The following is an 18,884-nucleotide window of genomic DNA, read 5'->3' as shown; positions in this document are numbered from 1 at the left end:
TTTCTTTGATTTATTTTGTAACAAATTATACTTAAAGATAAAGATATATATAAAAACCAATTCCAAATTGAAAAACAAGCCAATGGCTCTCTCATAAATAAATAATGCTACATCAAGGCTTGAACAAACAGATCTACCAAATTAAATAACAATCAATGCCTAATAATAATAATGCAATGAATACGAAGAGCGATGGCGTCCGTGCGAACTAGGGTTAGAGAGGGCTTCGGTTAGGGTATCAGGGTTTCTGCAGTCAGAGCTTGAACCTACCGGCGCCGCATCCGTCAACCCTGTTTCCGTTTTTACCTTAACCGCGAGCTGCAGGAACGCTAGCTGGTAACTTCTTGGAGTTCTGAGCCCCGACCCGCGACTAACGGCGCGTCCTGTGACGGAGATTCAACAGCTGCACGGACCGTTTCTCTCCTCAACCGCAACTGTCGTTTTCCCCGATTGTTTCTCCGTTCCGAGGTGTCTGCAGATACTAGGAGCAGCTGGCAATGGAGGATATTGAGGCCATCGATTATTCCGCGGACCCATTGGAGGGGGTCTCCATCTGGCGCACCCCAGTGGATACATCCGGAGGTATGTACAGCTCGGATTTACCTGTTCAATTTCCGCCGTTTCCGTTTAGTGAACCGCATTCTCACCCCCCGGTTATCCTCCCGGACGACCCGCCGACTTGGCCTGCTCTTTCCACGCCTCCGCACTCCCCTGCTACCCTAGGGTTTGTATCGAGCTGCATTTCCTCTAACCCTGGGTCGCTCCCTCTGGTCACGGGCTCTTTACCCTTTCACTATCAAAACCCCTCGCTTCCCGGACCCTCCATCGGATTTCCTGTCTCCATCGGGCACTCTTCCGGCAGTTTCACCGCGGTTCCTCCTCTCACCGGCCCCCCATTGTCCTCTGATCCTCCTGGCCCCTCCCATCCGCCCAGATTTCAAGCATCGCAGCAAGTAATCCCCCCTTCATCTGGACACCCCATCCGCCAGCCCCCTCCTCGGGGCCCTAAGCGCAAATACAAGTGCTTCAAATCACGGGAGGAGAACGTATTTCTCCGACTGGAAGAAGACATCCGCTGGGGTGAGGCCATGGATTTCGCTGATCGTGTTCTGGTCGGTCGCATTAGGGGCCGGAACTACACGGCTGCACGTTTGAAACAATGGGCAGCAGAAGTCTGGGGTCAACACTTGGTGGATATCCCATTTGTGCAGACCTTCGTGCGGGGATGGTTCGCTCTACGGTTCGCGCGTGCAGACCATACAAATTGGGTCCTTTCATCATATTGGCATTTTGACCACGCTCCGGTGCTACTGAAGAGATGGACGCCCTTATTCGACCCTGAGACGGAGCAAATCGGCATTGGACCGGTATGGATTCGGTTACCTGGGCTTCCACTCCAGTACTGGTCTGAGGACATCTTCAAGAGGATTGGTAATGCCATCGGCGGATATATGGGTTACGACAAATCCTACCAGCAGACGGGAATGATGGCCTACGCCAGAATACTCATTAATCTGGACACAAGAGGTGGTCTACTGGAATATATCACAATTCAGTGGAGGGATACTGAACGCAAGCAAATCATTGATTACGAAGGAGTACCATACAGATGTCGCAGATGCCACCAAGTTGGCCATCTTTACAGAGATTGCCCACTCCTCAAGAAATCTGTTCCGAATGGCACTGAGGAAGCTATCCCACAGCCGCAGAATATTCCCCCTGAGTCTCAGCCCACGCAGACTGAAGAGGAGCCGGACCGCCCTCAGATCGTGGAGGAGCCAGAGTCTAATGGGGCACCTGTAAATGCTGGGGATCCTTCTGATCCGCCCACGGCCTCATCACCCCGACAGCCGGCACCTGATCGAGAGGACTTGGAGCAATCGGGTAAGTACACTTTCGTTTCTCCATCTTCTTCTCCTTCATGCATGACAATGGGCATATCATCTCTTTGCACTGCATCTGCATCCATCATTTCACCTATTCCCTCGGCATCCCCTGCATCACCCCCTCTGAATAATCACATCCGCCACTCACTCACTTGCACCCTTCCACTTCCTTCACCAGTGGCACCACCATCCAGAATCACTTCGACTCTGGCCTCACTCTCTCTCAATTCATCTCCGTCTCCACCTCGGTACTCCCTCCGCCCCCGCATGAAGGACAGGGGTCCAGATGCTGTTGGTTTCGATTTGACCCGTATGCCTATGTCCCTCAAGAACTCCAGAGGCAGACCCTCCCGCATTACCAAGGCTAGGCATACCGCTGATGAAGAAGTCACCCAGGGGCGACAGCAGACTATTTTCCGGGCCCTTAGAGCGAGGAACGGCCCAGCCCCCCTTCCCCAATGAAGTTTCTCTCTTTCAACTGTCGGGGGTTTGCTAGTTCAGCCAAAAAACTAGCACTTAGGAGATTACTCCTAACATCTCAGATGGACTTCATTCTTCTTCAAGAAACCCTCTGTCAAGCAGAACCCCTCATCCACACTCTCACAACCTGGCTCCCTTCCTGGACCTTCCATGCTTTGGATGCATCTGGTCGATCTGGGGGTATGGCCATTGGGGTAAATAACAAAATCGCGGAGATCAAGAATACTTTTGGAGGAAGAGGGTTTATTGGCCTTGATATCTGTGCCCATTCAGCTGTAAATGACATCAGGATTATCAATGTTTATGGCCCTTGCACAGACCGTGCAAATTATTGGAGCTCATTACTTGCATCTGAGCTGTTCCAGGCTGATAACATCATTCTTGGAGGAGATTTCAATTTCTCGCTTGGATATAGTGAGTCATGGGGGCACTTAGCCCAGGTTGACACCCTCACTGATACTATCTCCAGCCTGCTAGAGGACCATCACTGGGTAGATATACCGTCTGCCAAGCTCCAATTCACATGGACAAACAACAGAAGTGGGAACCAAAGCCTGGCTAGAAGACTGGACAGATTCCTTATTAAGGAACCCCTAGTGAATGCTCTCCCTAGAGTTAGGCAGTGGGTTGGAACGGGAGGCATTTCAGATCATCGGCCGATCTACTTGGAAGCTGAAGACCTAACCCATAAGATTAAGAGTCCCTTTAAATTCAATGCCTCTTGGTTACAAGATCCTTCATACATACAATTGGTGCATAATTACTGGCAATCCAATGCCATCAGAGAAGGAGAGGATATATCTGTGGGATTCGTTAGAAAACTCACAGAACTTAAACAGATCACCAAAACCTGGGCTCACCAAAAACGCCTTCAGGACAATCAGACTATAAAAGAGGCTGAAAGGGTCATTGCTGAGTTTGAGGAATCATCAGATGGGACCTTCCCCTCCCCTGAAAGCAAGGAGAACTTCACCTCCCTTATTGCTAAACGAACTCAAATCCTGAAGGAAAGGGAAGAGAGCTGGAGACTTCGAAGTAGAGCTATATGGCTCACTGAAGGAGATGCAAATACTAAATTTTATCACAAATTTGCTAATGGCCGCAAAGTTATTAACACCATTTGGGAATTAAAGAATGATCAAGGGATCACGGTCTCCTCTCAGCGGAATCTAGCCAGGTTGGCCACAGAACATTTTAGAGGCATATACAAGGCACCTGAAGAAGCTAATATCATGGAAGTCATGAGGGTAGCCGAGCTCTTTCCCAGATATATTGAACAAGAAGATGCCGAGGAACTGCAGAAAGAAGTGACGATGGCAGAATTAGAAGCTACCCTGAAATGGTTCAAAAAAGATAAGAGCCCTGGTCCTGACGGATGGACCATTGAATTTTATCTTGCTTTTTTTGATCTCTTGGGCAATGATCTCCTGAATATAGTTGAAGACAGCAGAAGAAGAGGATGTATCTCCTCAGCGATCAAAACAACATTCATAGCTCTTATCCCTAAAACAAATGCCCCCAATACATTTGATGACTTCCGGCCTATATCACTCTGCAACTGCCTCTATAAGATTATTGCCAAGACTATTGCCAATCGTCTCAAGCCCATCCTGTCGCATCATATATCTGCTGAACAGTTTGCATTCCTGCACCACAGACAGATCCATGAGGCCATTGCTACCGCACAAGAGCTCATGCACACTATGCAGATCAAAAAACAAAAAGGAATGATCCTCAAGGTGGATCTGTCCAAGGCTTTTGACAGAACAAATTGGCTATACTTACGGCTACTGCTTACTCACCTGGGCTTCCCTTATGAATTCATCAAATGGACCATGAGCTGTATCACTGATGTATCCTATAGTGTTTTGCTAAATGGGGAAGCATCCTCTTTCTTCACATCAGAGAGAGGACTCAGACAGGGATGTCCTCTCTCCCCTCTGTTGTTTTTACTCATAATGGAAGGATTGAGTAGAATTATATCATCTGCACGAGAAAGACACCAGTTATCTGGTATCAAACTCGCAGACCATCTTTTCCTCACACATCTTTTATTTGTAGATGATATACTTATCTTCCTGAATGGCAGCATTGGAGACTCCACGACTCTCCATAACTCATTTCTTCTTTTTCAACATGCTACTGGTATGAAGATTAATGTACATAAATCCACCATTACTACCTTTGGATGCACTATCAATGAAATTGCATATGCCAATCAGCGATTTCCATACAACAACTTGACCTTATCAGAAGGTATTAAATATCTTGGTTTCAGACTGAAACCTAATGGATACAGAATAGCTGATTGGTTATGGCTTATTGCCAAGGTGGAAAAGAGACTTCAAGTTTGGTATCACCGATACCTTTCTCGAGCTGGCAGACTGATATTGATAAAAGCTGTGATTGAAGCCACTCCAGTATACTGGATGGCTCTTACATGGATTCCCAGGGGTATACTCAACAGATTACAGCACATTTGCAGCAAATTTTTATGGAAGGGCCACCAGCCTGGCAGAATCTTTGCCTGGGTGAAGTGGGATACTATTGCAAAACCCAAACGCTGGGGGGGTTGGGGCATCAAAAGACTTGACCTATTTTCTAGAGCTCTGGCTGCCAAACTTGGATGGCAACTTCTCACATCTGAAGGTCTCTGGACCAGAGTAGCATATGCAAAATACATCAGACCTATGAATGTGTTGGATTGGTTATGCAGTCAACAGAGAAATAATCACAACAATTCCATCATATGGAAGGCTGTCATTGGCACACTTCCCTTATTACGAGAAGAACTAACTTGGCGCATCAAGGCGGGTAATGCAGTCCGTATAGGTCTGGACCCTTGGGTTGGATGTGGGAATACCCACAGACTATCAGAGGGCCTCATTGAACATCTTAATGGCAGAGGCATCACTCACATCATGCATATTGGTGACCCAGCAAACTCAACCTTCCTCCAACAAGCCTGGACCAGCGCACAAGCCTTAGATATTCCGGCTCAGTGGCATGAGGAATGGGCTGAGTACACGGACGCACTTACACAGGCGCACATCAGACTCATTGATGGACCCGATGAAATTATATGGGCATATGCAAAGCATGGTGCATACACCCCGAAGCTTGGCTACCTGAAGCTCATGGAGTCACATAAGCCTCATATTATCCAACCCACATGGAAGACTTTATGGAAACTCAGATCTGCTCCTCGTACTCGACTGCTCATGTGGAACATTATCTTTGACAAAGTACCTACGGGCACCAATCTTATGAAACGATCCTTCTATGGACCCTTCCGCTGCCATCTCTGTCACCAGGAGGAAGAAAGTACTTTACACTTATTTCTGAATTGCAGCATTACATCACAATTTTGGCGCGACCTCTCCTCTCAACTCCCGCAATTGAAAATCTGGCATGGTCAAAGTATTATGGAGGCATGGGTGAACTGGAACCAAGAACACACTGGAAAAGCCATCAATATTCCGCTTCTTGTATGCTGGGCAATCTGGATTGCCCGGAATCAGGCCATTTTTAACCTCAGAGCCCCCCACTGGCCTACCATCCTACTCCACACCATTGCTGATTTCAACATGATTCCTGATGAAGCTCACACAGGTCCTGTTCGCATCATTAAACAATTAGATATTGACAAAACCAAACCGTGGGCATTTTTTGACGGTTCTGCACAAGAGACGGGCTGTGGGGGAGGCGCAGTTCTATATCTCAATGAAACACACTGCATCAAACTTCAAATAAACCTTGGCAGAGGCACAAACAACTATGCTGAACTCTGCACTGCCAAGCACCTTATACACTATGCCATTCAAAAACAATGCAGACACCTCCAACTGTTTGGTGACTCTAAAATTGTTTGCAATTGGCTGTCTGATGCATCTCACTGTCATGCATTTTCATTGAGGCACATATTAGATGAGGCAAAGAGGCTGATTACATCATTTGAATCTTTTGCTTGTCGTCATATCTACAGGGAACAAAACACCATTGCAGATCAACTCTCCAAAGAGGCAGCGCACAGACAAGGAGACAATTGGCTGATACAGGAGGAGATTGAAGGGTCTTACTACCAGCATTATCATAGACCCTTTGATGATCGGATGGACAACGGGCTATAAAAGCCCACCCACAGATTTCCACTTGCTTATTTTTGTCTATAAATGTATATAACTCTATATATTTACTGCACTTTACTTTTGATATATATGGCTCTCTGCGTAGAGCAATGGACTCCTATTTTGAACTCTGTTAGTGAACAGCTATTGAACAGCTCCCTGCGAGGAGACAACATGTTCAAATTTTGTTTATATAGTACTACAGACTGATCATGGTAGGCACAGCTGCCTGTACTTGAATGCTTCGGCATATACAAAATGTAATTTCTTAACTTTAATAGAAATTACGACTTTTTCCCAGGGGAAAAAATAATAATGCAATTATAGGAGATGAAGTTTGGGATGCTTTAAATGCATTTGATCCTAATAAAGCTCTAGGCCTAGATGACTTCTCTACACATATTTATAAGCATGTTGGACAACAATTAAGTTTAGTAAGAATGGTTTCTTATTTCACAAATTCTTGAAAATTGGAGGTGGGATTGACTCAGACTTTGTAACCCTAATTCCAAAGGAAGTCAATCCTTCCTCCTTTAACGGATTTCAACCCATTTCACTCTACAACGTCTTGTACAAGATCATGACAAAAATCATTTCAAATATAACTAAACCCCTCCTCCCCAAGTTGATTTCATAAAACAAAGGTGGATTTATTCAAAATAAATAAATTATTAATAATGTTATATTGACCCAAGAAGCAATACATTCAAGCAAACTAAGAGGGGAGAAGGGAATGATTATAAAGTTGGACAAGGCAAACACCTTTGATCAGGGAGGCATAACTTCCTATTTGATGTCCTCCGAAATTATGGATTCAGTCTTGACTTTATAGCTTAGGTTACAACATGTATAAGCTCCCCTTGGAGTTCACCCTTGGCCAATGGTAGATCAACGATTTTTTTCAAATCCTTTCATGGCCTCTATCATAAATGTTCCTTCTCTTCTTTACTTTATGTTATGTTGGCCAATTCTCTAAGTAGGAAGCTTGAGCATGAAAGAAGAATAGGTAATCTTCTAGGAATAATTATTTTAAGAGGTGTTAAGGAGGTAGATTACACTTAATACATAGATGGCACGTTCTTATTAGGAGGAGCTTCGACCATTATAGTGATAGGGTTTAATGCAATCCTTGATCAATTTGTCTAGGTGTCGAGTGGATTGATAAATAAGAGGAAAAGTATTCTCCAAAGTATTCTCCAAATCCCTATCCAAGAAGAATGGTCATCCTTCAGGTATCTAGGCATCCTTATTAGCCTCAAACCTCTCCCTCTATTCAAACAATTGATCTTGGACAAAACTAAATCAAACTTTACTATTGGGGAGCTAAATGGTTAAATTTAGCAAGGAGGTTGATCCTCCTTAAGGTTGTCTTGTCTACTCTTCCTATATTTCAATTTTCAACAGTTGCTCCATTAGGTATGAACAATGTCATAGCTAAAAGCTAATAATTTTTTTATGGCAAGGGGAGGTAAGAAATACTAGATGATATCATATTGTCAATTGGCCAACAATGAAAGCTCATATGAATCATGGTGACATAGGTGAAAGATCCCTCATTAATGATATTGGCTCTAGGAGGGAGATTATTATGGAGGATGATATTTAATGACTATAATTGGTGGAAGTAAGTAATACAACAAAAATATTTATTAGGAGACAAGAGAAGATGTTTGAATCAAGCTATAACTACTAGAGATGGCTCCCGGATATGGAAATCAATGACAACCACTATTTCGGTGCTTCGAGGAAAACTCACTTGCATCCCAGACATTGGCAAGAAAATCAACATTTGGAAATATAGTATAATGGGGAATCCCCCATGGGAATCTAAGTCAACCCTACTCCCTTTTAAATATTGGCTCAATCAAGTTAGATGGCCCTCTCTCTATGACATCTCTATATGATATCATAGAGGTCAATGGTGCCGCTGGAACTTGTTCTTTATTCCCTCACATATAAATAATTTATCCTTGGAATTCAAAATGGATCTTGCTAGCAACGTGCCTTATGTCAATTTATGGTTTTGACAAAAGAGGATGGAAAAAAATTTGCATATTTAGTTAAATCAATATATGAACCCCAAATGCATATTCCTCAATCCAATTCTAACACATGGAGAAAGAATTGGAACCCTGACAATCTTCCCAATATAAACATTTTTTGCAGGACATTAAGACATAAAAAAATCTAACTGTAGAAAATCTTAGTAAGTGATGGATACAAGGACCTTCGAGATGCCTTGCCTGTCAAGATGATAATGAAATAATTAAGCATTTATTTCTTGAATGCAAATTCACTAAGAAGGTCTCTAAGAAGGTTATACAAGGATTGTTCCATTAACTCAAGTGGCCAGAAACAAAATTTTGGTTGTTTGAGTCATGGAACAAGCTCTACAGAGAATCATTCCAAGGAAAACATATCCTCTAAATAATATGTATGGCTTTCCTTAAATTTTCCTACTGAAAGAGTTGGTTGGCAAGAAACGTAGTAGTTTTTCAAGATTATATGTCACTACCGAAAGTGGTAGATGAAAGAGCAAAGGCCTTATTAACAAAAATATGAAAATTGGAAATTTAAAAAATTATCGACTACAACTTCTAGATAAGTACGAAGATCAATGGTTGTATAATTTTAACTTACAACAAACAACCATCCCTCCTATAGGCCAAAAATAAATATGGAAACTATGTTTTATGAAGTAGAAATTTCAAACCTGGATTTGCTCTTAGAACTCTTATATCTTATGCTTTGATGGGGCCTCCAAGAAAAAATTGGGGGTGTAGGCATGGGGAGAGGGGTACTTTTTGGCCCTAATGGACAAATTGAATTAGACTACTCTTGGAATGTTGGGAAAGCCTCCAATAATCTAGCTAAAATGTATGCTTTTTGATCCAAGGGATCAATTTAGTGCTCAAAATTCAATGTGTTCAAAAATGCCCGAAACCAATACAAGTGCATAGATCTCGATGATTTGAATCCAACGCAACATGAATCGTTCAAAACCAAGATCATATGCTCCTGATATCGTGTTCTGATCAAATTCCCAAACAAGTAAAAAAAAATTACATATTAACAGGTTGATTGTAAATTTTTGGGCTAGTGGCAGGCTGCCACTTGGCCACTCCAGATTAGTCAAAAAATATTCAAATTTGATTGGCTAAGAATTTTATTTTATTATATTTGGTGGGTTGATTGTGTTTTGTAAAGACCAATGGTGGTAGGCCACGTGGGCCAATGTGAGGCTACCACGTGGCCTCCAGGTGACAAGCTAAAATTTTGGTGCGAGGGTTGAGAGCACCCCATAGGATTCGAACCAGTGACCAAGCACCAAGCAACAACAACCATCTACTAATGTGCCATTACATTGTTTCTTAACCATATGAGGTTTTGACTTCTAATTAAATTGGAGTGCATTTCAAATCGAAGTTAAGGGTCAGGGCTAAGCCCTAGCCCTAGTCCTCGTGCCCTCAAAACGAAGGGGTGGGACCATGGGTCAGGGCTTATCCCCAACCCCATCATTTGTAACCCAAAATGCAACCGCAGGTGGAGAATGGATGGGGACCAGCTCCGGGTCACAAGACCCTTCACAAAACCACAAGTGGGAGTGTAGGGGGCCAACCCCTAAGCGTTTGCAGTGAGGAGCCATCCCCAAGGCGTATGACCCATAATATGACCTCAGTCTTTGACTTTTGGAGTGCGAATTTTTCAGTACTTGACACGGTCTTATGCACCATAACATGACCAAGCATTAGGTGTTGGGGGCCTGGCCGACAAGGGAAGATAGTTATCCCCAGCCCCTGGGCACGTGGCCCCCATGCGACCACATTTTTCTAAAAATGGGGGTTAATGGATAGTTTAATGTTGGAATTTCTAAGTCTAACTGTTATAAATCCTTCATGTACTTTCTGATTTATTTCTACCTACTTGTTCTGTTTAATTAACAAGTTATTTACCATGTAAATACTGAAAATAAATACAAGTACATGCTCAACACATTACAGATCATCAACTGAAGGAAAAACAAGCACACAAGTCACACCGTTGTTTTTGGACCAATGTTCCCGAAAAAACCCAATGCGGGAAAACCATTGCAGCTATTTAAGAGTTTTATTATTAAGCAGTTTCGGAATACAATCTGGGTGCCAAACCAGCTCACCCAATAGAGAATGATCTCAGAAGTAGTACCTCTCAGTCGAAGACAGATATTCTGGCTAAAACCCTGGATGAACAATCCCACAAATCTCATCTCCAATCTGCCCCACAAATTCTCCAGCGTCTGCCTCTAGGGACTATGTTAGCCTCTCTGGCCCAGGGTTGCCCTAACTCACCCTGTGTCAGCCCTGGAGGCAATGTGTCAGCCTCTAGAGCCTCTGAGTCACTCACGTTGGCTATCTCCGGCACTACGCAACTCTTGGTTGCCTCTATGTGGGTCCTGACTAGCTCTGCGTGGCCTCTAGCTGGCTTTGCATCCCTCCCTCCCGGATTCTGCGTTGATGCTCCTGGTACCCTCTCAGCCTCTCTTCTTTTGTATTCACTGCCCCTCAGTTGCAACTCTGATCACTCCTTCGATTTCATCAACAAGCCCCTCCCCAGAAAATCGAATTCTTGATCAACTCGGTGTGTTCTCCAAGTGACCCTCAAGCCTCCTCTTATACTTTTCTTGTTGACAATTCAACGACCAATATTAACTCCTTAATCAATGGCTAAGCTTAACTCTGGCTTGATCCATGAATTTTGGACCCTTCTAACATAGTTTTATATTAATTCACATTAATATTTTATTTTCCCTAAGTTTAGACTTAGGGACTCCATTAAAAATATTAATTATCTTAATATCTCCCAAATTGCTTAGAATCTACCCAAACCATTTCTAGGTATTGGATATCTCATGTGCTTTAGCCTCTCCACCAATTTTCATGGCTAGATCACATCCAATGCTACCCCAAATCAACATTCCCTCTTAGCAAGCATTGTGCTATAGTAATACTCTTCACTGAGCATCACCTTGATTATCTGACATCGGTCCCGGTGTTGGTGCTAGGCCTGCTACCCAACATCCTCTGTATTGTTCCATCATGTACTACTACCCATGGCCTTGCCACTGCCACCACTACATCTGTACGGCAGCGCCTCTCATCATGCTGCATCGTGTTGCCCATAGCACTGCCACTGCTAACTGTTGCACTACAACTCAGTTACTAAGAAGTAAGTAACTGATCTCCCAAACTCTGACATCACCGTCAGGATAGAGACACCCATGATGCTAAAAACTCCCTTTGTCACTAACAAGTGCCCCTTCTCTGACCTCTATGCTGCTGCAACAACTCCATGCATCTCGCATTACTACGTCATGTTGTCCTGGAAATCCTACACTATAGCTCCCTCTGTTGCTCCATCTACATCCGTCTCTACTAACATCCGCCAATACTGCTACTCTTCTTCGAGGATCCCATAGCAAGGTATAATCTAAGAGGTTGGGTACCTCGAGGATCCTTCCTCTCATCGCCTGTGATCAGTCTGACTACAGCTCGATGTCTCCCCACTTCCTCTCAAGTGGCGTGTGAGCACTCATGGCACAATCATCATCAGTCTCCACTTCCTTCTCTGCCCTTGTTGGCATAGCCTTGGTCTCAGAAGCCTCTCCCTTGCTCTTCTTCCTCGGACATTGGCTTGCGTAGTGACCCAGTTCCCCACAGTGGAAGCATTTTACCTTGGAGAGGTCCTTCTTCCTCCGTTTCTCCTGCTTTCCCTCATATGCTAGGGCATCATCCTCCTCTTCCTGCTTCTTGATTCTGACCCCCTTTTCACTACTTCCTACCTTGGTCAGCCTTCTAATCTCTTCTTGGCGAAGAGAAGCCCATAGTTCCTCCCAATCTAGAAGGGTCGACCTACCCAGTATGCTCTGGACAAACACCTCCCAATATTCTGAGACTGTGTTCAGGGCTGTCCATACCATCAATTCATGATCCGGCGTGGCCCCTATGGAAGTCAATTGATCCCGAATCTCCTTCAATCAACCGAGGAAGGTGTCAATTTTTTCTCCCTTCTGCATCTGGTATGACCGCAGCTGATTTTCTAGTAGCATCTTCCTCTGCACGGAAGTATACTGATACAATTTCGACAGGGCCTCCCACATCGCATTTGTAGTTTCCTTTTCGGCAATATGTGGTACTACATGGTCCTTGACCCCATCAAGGATGATGCTCTTCGCCCTCGCCATTGCCTCCTCGTACTTGTTGTTCTCAATCGGGTCAACTGGGATCGCTCTCGTCTTCAAGACAAAGTGTTTGAGATGATTCCTGTCTATAACGGATAAGATTCTAGCCTTTCAGATTACGAAGTTTGAGGCTCCGTCCAGTCTATCTTGGTCTCTTACCCTATTCAATACCATTTTGCTGCTCCTCTTTCGACTCTTTCGAGACTCTCTACTTCCCTTCTGGAAGTTCTCGATGTGACTTCCTCTGAGTCTCGATTTCCCTCCTAGAAAACCCTCTGCCAATGTCAAGATTCCCCCACTTCAATTGTTAGTGCAGCTGCACCACTGATCTGGATTTATTGGCTAGAAATCCTCAGTAGAAACTCCCTCCTCCTTGGTCTTGCCCTGTAAGTTACTGTTCTGACCACAGTACCCCACCAACTTCACTGAGCAACTTATCCACAACCTCCTATGCCCCAACAAACTAAAGGTTAGAGCCTCTAGACTCTGCATAATCCCAGCACCAGCAAAATCCGTACCTCATGCCCACGGGCATCAATCCTTCCTGACTGAGAAATATGACCGGGCATTACGTAGGTCAGGTCTGCTCTTTTCTGCCACTGCATTGATCCTTCTCCCGGATCAAACTTGATGACGCAAGCACTGTGTCACCCCTTCCTTGCTGATTTTCTGCTAGGAACAACTTCTGTCACTCGGGACAACTATCTATGTTGTTGCTGCTCTGCTAGGTTGATGCCCTCAATTTTCCTATGATCTACAACCACGCTCTGATACCATGTTGGAATTTCTGTCTAATTGTTCGAAATCCTTCATGTACTTTCTGATTTATTTCTACCTACTTGTTATGTTTAATTAACAAGTTATTTACAATGTAAATACTGAAAATAAATACAAGTACATGCTCAACACATTACAGATCATAAAATGAATGAAAAACAAGCACACAAGTGACACCGTTGTTTTTGGACCAATGTCCTTGGAAAAACCCAATTCGGGAAAACTAGTGTAGCTATTTGAGGGTTTTATTATTAAGCAGTTTCAGAATACAATCTGGGTGCCAAACAGGCTCACCCAACAGAGAATGATCTCGGTAGAAGTACCTCTTAGTCGGAGACATATATTCTGGCTAAAACCTCGGATGAACAATCCCACAACTCTCAGCTCCAATCTGCCCCATAAATTCTCTAGCATCTACCTCTAGGGACTACATCAGCCTCTCTGGCCCAGCGTCACCCTAACTCGCCCTGTGTCAGCCTCTAGAGGCATTGTGTCAGCCTCTAGAGCCTCTGTGTCACTCACGCTAGCTCTTTTTGGCACTGTGCAACTCCTCGCTGCCTCTGCGTGGGTCCTCACTAGCTCTGCATGGCCTCTAGCTGGCTCTGCATCCCTCTCTCTTGGATTTTGCACTAATGCTCCTAGTACCCTCTCTGCCTCTCTGCTTCTATATTCACTACCCCTCAGCTACAACTCTGATCACTCCTTCGATTTCCTCAACAAGCCCCATCCCAGAAAATCGAATTCTTGATCAACTCGGTGTGTTCTCCAAGTGACCCTCAAGCCTCCTCTTATACTTTTCTCATTGACAATTCAACGGCCGAGATTAAGTCCCTAATCAATGGCTAAGATTAACTTTGGATTGATCCATGAATTTTGGACCCTTCTAACACAGTTTTATATTAATTCACATTAATATTTTATTTTCCCTAAGTTTAGACTTAGGGACTCCATTAAAAATATTAATTATTTTAATATCTCCCAAACTGTTTAGAATCTGCCTAAACCATTTGTGGGTACTGGAGATCTCATATGCTTTAGCCTCTCCATCAATTTTCATGGCTATAACACATCCGATGATACCCTAAATCAACATTTAACTATCCAGAAAAGGTCAGGTTTGTGCGTCGATTCCAGGTTTGGGGCCCTCAAGCCAGGTTTGGGTTGAACTGGAGGATGGTTAGCTGTGGAAATTGGGAAAAACTTGGAAGAAGCATAATTTTCTCAGTTTTTGGCCAAATGAGGTGCAGAAAGAACCCAGATGGGGGTTTTTGATAGTTGGATCCATTGGACACATTTGTTTGAATTCTGAGCATTGTAAAGCCATGTAAGCACAAACTTGAGCACTTAATGAAAGAGGCCATGCATTGGAAGTTAGACCAGGAGATGTAGCCTAGGATAGGGATGAACTCCTTTATCATGTTTGTTGTTATGTATTTCTGTTATGGTATTTTGTCTCTGTTTTGGCAGTTAACTAAGTTTAAAAATCATTTGTTTATGTGTTTTGTAACTTGATACATTACCCAAAATACATAAAAAAATTCAATTGCAATTTGTATATCACCTTGAAGTTTCATAAACAAGTCATTTTGGTATCAGAGCATCAGGTTATTGTGAAGGTTTGATTTTTTTGCAAGTGTTTTTCTGATGCCTACAAGGTTGAAGCTTAAAAGAGGAGAAGGAGAAATTGTGGAGCCAAGATCTCAAATTGTTTCAAGGAGAAAAAACACACCTGAAGCTTCAATAGTCATGGCACATGAAGAAGGTCCTTAAGGGATGTTTGAAGATGAAAAAACTTTCAGAAAAGCTTTCTTTGAGATGTATGAAATGGTAAAGGTTCTTTATGAAGAGATGAATTCAAGGTTGTATGGAGAGATCTCAAAACCTCCAAAAGGATATGGAGGAAAAGGAGACAAGCCTCCAAAAGGGAATGGACAGAATGGTGACAAACCAGCACCTTCACCTTCATACCCTTTCAGAAACACCTCCAAATTCTCCAAAGGGTCATCGTAAAACTCCTTTGTTTAAACTTGATATAAAGTTTGAATTGCCTATGTGCAATGGGGAGGTAAATGCTTAGAAATTGGATAATTGGGTTCGTGAGATTGAAGTGTATTGCAGGATACAAAGAATCAAGGATGATGAGACCAAATTCAGCTTGCTTCTCTTAGATTGGAAGGTGCAACACTTATTTGGTGAGAATCCAAAACTCAAGAGGACATGAAGAAACATGGTAAGGTTTTATCCTCTTGGAATGATTTTGTCGTTGCATTAAAAGGACAACTTTATCCTCTAGCATACAAGCAGAAAGCTATGATGGATTGGAAAAAATTTAGGAAATTAGAAGGTCAAAGTGTGCAAAGTTATACCCAAGATTTTAGAAGGAGAGCATTGATTTTGGGTTTATATTTATCCTCTCAAGGCACTTTACTCAAATACATTGGAAGTTTACATAGCTACTTGAGACACACTATTCTCATGTTTAACCCTACAAATTTAGATGAAGTTTGTGTACAGGCAACACATCTAGAAGCAAGAGGGAAGAATGTTTTGGATGAAACAAGTGAGAACTCATTTGAGTCTGGAGACAAAGGAAAGGGGAAGTTCAAAGGTAAAGGGAAGAAGAATGCATCCATCAAGAAGGAGGGAGAAAAACCCACATGTAACCATTGTTATGTAGAGGGCCATGATGAAGACCATTGCTGGAAACTTCATCCTGAGATGAGACCCAAAAAGTTTAACAACAAGGAGAAAGAAAAGGTTGATGCAACTATACAACAATATTTAGGTTCTAATTCTGGGGATGAAACAAAGATCACAACCATGGGATTGAAAAGTGGACATTGAAAGTACTAGTTCTTCAAATAGCCTTAATGAAACTCAATATGAAAAAACAAGAATACTAGAGCTTTTCCACATTAGAGATATTTCAAAACATGCTAAGATAGATACATTGTTTGATAGTGGATCACAAGAAAACATCATTTCAGAAGATATTGTCAAGAAATTGAATTTAGAAACCATTCCTCATCTTAAACCTTATCCTTTAGGTTGGGTATGTGAGAATGAAAAATTGCAAGTGACAAGGGAATGCATACTTAGATTTTTCATCACTGTAAACTTCCTTGATGAGGTAGAACTTGATGTAGTTCTGCTTGATATATGTGGTATTGTTTTGGGAAACCCATATCTATATGATAAGAGAGCCATTTTTCATCACCATGAGAATAAATATCATTTGTTCAAAAATGGGATTGAGTACATTGTTAGAGCACATAGCAAGAAAATGAGTTTATCTCTTACGAATGCTGGACAAATGAAGATGCTTGTTATTGCTAGTCATAATTTTACATTGTTAATGTTCAAGCACAAAGATGTTGAGGAATATAAAGCCTCTCAAGGATATGAATCAAGTTTGAAATCTAATTTCATGGAGGTTTCTAATCCATGTGATAAGATGTTTCAAGAGTCTAACATGTTACCTCCTAAAGGAGGAAAATAATATGAAGTGCAATTGCAACAGAATGCATCATTGTTGAACATTGGTATGAACAAGATGCCAATGTTAAAGAATGCAAGGGTCAAAAATCAGATGCAAAATATATTTAACAAAGAGGACATTGGTTCTAAAATATCTTCTTGTGGGTTTCATAATGTTTTGGCCTCGAAGAGAGATGGTGCATGGCGATGGCGATCACATTTCATAAAGAGTCAAGCCAAGTGTGAGGCTAGACATGCTAAGCATTATTATAATTATGACTACAGTGTTCAAGGTGAAGTGAACTTGAAATTGAATAAGTCTTCTTTGATTGAAGATTGGGGAGGGAATGTTCAAATTCCTTCAAGGGCAGTTTTCTTTTCTGAATATCTTGAAAAATTGCAGCAAGATATTATCTTTGACAAAATGACAAAGACTTCAAAAGTGAAATACTTTCATAAGGAGCTCAAAGCGACAAAAACAAACAAATCCAAATGGGTTGAAATTGGAAGGGTGATGTAATTATACCCTCATCTGTTTGTTGATTGAAAATGAGCTTTTAGAGGTCCAAAAGCTTTTAGTGGGGAGGAGTGATCCAAGGGATCAGTTTAGTGCTCAAAATTCAAAGTGTTCAGAAATTCTCAAAACCTATACCAATGCATGGATCTCCGCGATCTGAATCCAACACATCTTGAATCGTTGAAAACCGATATCGTATGCTCCCGATATCGTGTTTTGATTGAATTCCCAAATAGGTAAAAAAAATTGCAAATTGACAGGTTGATCGTACATTTTTGGGCCAGTGGCAGGTTGCCACTTGGGCACTTCAGATTGGTAAAAAAATATTCGAATTTGATTGGCTCATAATTTTATTTTATTATATTTGGTGGGTTGACTGTGTTTTTGAAGGACCAATGGTGGGAGGCCACGTGGGCTAATGTGAGGCTGCCACGTGGCCTCCAAGTGACAGGGTAAAATTTTGGTGTGAGGGCCAATGACATCCCAAGGGATTCGAACCAGTGACCAAGAACCAAGTGTTGTGAAGATAAATCCCCTCTGCAGATAGAGGCGATATATCTAGCCCAATGAGTGGGTCTAGCAACAAATTGAACAAACTAATGCAGAATTTCCTAGCTTATGTTTAAAAATGCAGAGAGAGAGAGAGACCTACCTCGCTTTGATGCTAATCGCTCAATCCTTTGATGATGACTTTGATCTCTTAGCTTCCAGGCTCACTCTTTTCTCGTTCCTTACATCGGAGTACCTACAAGAGAGATGAAAAGACAATACAAGATACAAGAGCATACATAGTATATATCAAACATAAACTACTCAATAGATCAAGGAGTATTAAGTTAAATGCATAAATATTTGGACATTTATGCAAAGTGAACATCAGATGTATATATTAATAAATAAAAATGGAAGCATACAACCATTGCGTTCATGTTGGAGACCTCCTTTTGGTGGATGTCCAAGTCCAAGCCAAGACTCTTAAGCACTCTCTCTCCTAGTTAGATGGGCAACATTTGAGCATAATCTCAGCACAGGAATACAGGCAATCAATGACCAACCATTTTGGGATGGAAGAAACTAGATTTATAGGAAGGGAGAGGGAGTTAGGGATCCACAAAAGAAGGAGGAAGGTCCACATCTAAAGGGGAAGGCCCTTAAAGGTAGGATCAAGAGCTCCAAATGGGAGAGCTCAACCATATCTGCAACCAACAACATCTAGCTTGTTGTTTCTCGAAGTTTCTAGCACATGAAGTTTCTCCATTTTGGGAAAACCTACCATCAACACGGGCTAGAAGTGGAGCAAAGAGAATTGATCCTGAAATTTAGGGTTTTAGTCAAACTTCTCCAGAATTGACTCAGGGTAGTTTTTCTTATATTCTTCAAGTATGTTTTTGTATGTGCTTTCA

This window comes from Pinus tabuliformis, chromosome 8 (genome assembly GCF_031772625.1).
Source record: "Pinus tabuliformis cultivar Carrire ecotype Pingquan chromosome 8, CPIR1, whole genome shotgun sequence".
NCBI classification, from domain to species: Eukaryota; Viridiplantae; Streptophyta; class Pinopsida; order Pinales; family Pinaceae; genus Pinus; species Pinus tabuliformis.
This window is presented reverse-complemented; position numbering follows the sequence as displayed.